This window comes from Zea mays, chromosome 2, assembly GCF_902167145.1.
Source record: "Zea mays cultivar B73 chromosome 2, Zm-B73-REFERENCE-NAM-5.0, whole genome shotgun sequence".
Taxonomy (NCBI): domain Eukaryota; kingdom Viridiplantae; phylum Streptophyta; class Magnoliopsida; order Poales; family Poaceae; genus Zea; species Zea mays.
In genome coordinates this window covers 190689612-190691418 of record NC_050097.1, presented here as the reverse complement: position 1 = coordinate 190691418, position 1807 = coordinate 190689612, and the positions used below count along the sequence as shown (strand labels likewise).

At 47.6% G+C, this 1807-nt stretch overlaps 1 non-coding gene across 1 annotated transcript; it reads left to right on the top strand.

Moving 5' to 3' along the window:
• The first annotated feature begins 624 nt into the window (after positions 1-624).
• On the top strand, positions 625-766 carry LOC111591034 (small nucleolar RNA Z247). The gene has a single exon (XR_004856798.1). It is a non-coding gene; the product is annotated as a small nucleolar RNA Z247 (small nucleolar RNA).
• The last annotated feature ends 1041 nt before the right edge of the window (positions 767-1807 follow it).

The following is a 1807-nucleotide window of genomic DNA, read 5'->3' as shown; positions in this document are numbered from 1 at the left end:
TGTAATCCTCATCTCTTGTACCTATTATTTGCCCAGCTAATGGCGCTATATAAACACATAACCCGCGGCCACCAAGAGTGGTAGAACGCTTCACCTAATTGAGGTTTTCATGGTACCAGAGTCAAACCTCTAGCACATTCAGACATGGCACACGAATTAGCCACCACCATCCCCTCCTCCTTCTCAATTCCCATCACTGGAAAACTTATTCGCACGAACTATATGTTGTGGCGTGCCCAAATCATGCTGTCGATCCGAGCGGCGCAACTAGAGGGCGTCCTCACCGGTGCAGACCCAGAACCACCGACCACCATCACCAACAAGCCCGGCGACACCTTGTCGACCGTACCAAATCCCGAGTACGCTCGTTGGATTGCGCGCGACCAAGCTGTTTTGGGGTACCTCCTGTCTTCGTTGACGCGTGAGGTTCTTACAAACGTCGCAACGCTCTCATCTTCGGCCGAGGTCTGGAGCACGCTGGTCGCGACATACGCGTCCCACACACGTGCTCGCTCCGTCAACATGCGCATAGCGTTGGCAACCACGAAGAAAGGCGCTGCCACAACGACGAAATTCTACACCAAGATGAAAGGATATGTAGATGACATGAGCACTGCTGGACAGCCTCTCAATGATGAAGATTTTGTATCCTATCTCCTCACTGGCCTTGATGAAGAATGTTATAATCCTTTGGTTTCTTCCATTCTTGGTCGCGTTGAACCTATTACGCCTTCTGAATTACTCTCACAAATGTTGAGCTATGAACTTCGCACGAACTGGCAATCTGGAGGCACCTATCAGTCATCTGTAAATTCGGCCTCTCGGGGTCGGGGTACTCCTTGGAACCGAAATGGCAACAAGGGGTGTGGTCGTGGTCGTGCACCCTCACTTGGGCAGTCATCTGGTAACTCGCGCAGTGGATTCTCACATAGCAACAATCGTCGCATAATGGTGCCTCCCGTTCCTCCGATGACAGTCCACAGTGCCAAGTTTGCTTCAAAACCGGAGACATAGCAAACATATGCTGGTACCGATTTGATGAGGACTATGTTCCTGATTCACGCCTCGCGGCGTCTGCAACATACTCTCAAGGTAATGATCCACAATGATTACTGGACTTTGGTGCCACTAATCATATCATAGGTGAGCTCGAGAAACTCACCACTCATGAAGGCTACACTGGAACTGATCAAATCCGGGCAGCCAACGGCGCAGGTATGAATTTTAATTGCATTGGCTCATCTGTCATACCCTCCTCCACTCGTCGGTTACATCTTCGTCAAGTCCTTCATGTTCCTCTTACACATAAGAATCTTATTTCTATTCATAAATTTACCTTGGATAACAACACAATTATTGAATTCCATCCCAATTTTTTCTTGATAAAGGACCAGGACACGAGAAAGGTGCTGGTTCACGGGCCATGTAGAGAAGGACTCTATCCCTTTCCGAGCATGCTGACCCCAACCAGAAGCATCTTCTCTCCGCCATAAAGCCCACCATGCTCCGCTGGCATGCTCACCTAGGTCATCCTGCTCATGAGATCGTTCTTCGTGTCATTCATCAAAATAATCTTTTATGTTCGGCTCAAGAAAATAAGACATCTGTGTGTGATGCTTGCCTACGTGCTAAAGCATGTCAGCTTCCCTATCATGTTTCTATTAGCAAATCTAGTGCTCCTCTCGACCTCATCTTCTCTGATGTGTGGGGTCCAGCCACTGATTCCTTTGGAAACAAAAAATATTATATTAGTTTTATTGATGATTATAGCAAATTTACTTGGATTTAATTGTTGCGTCACAATTCT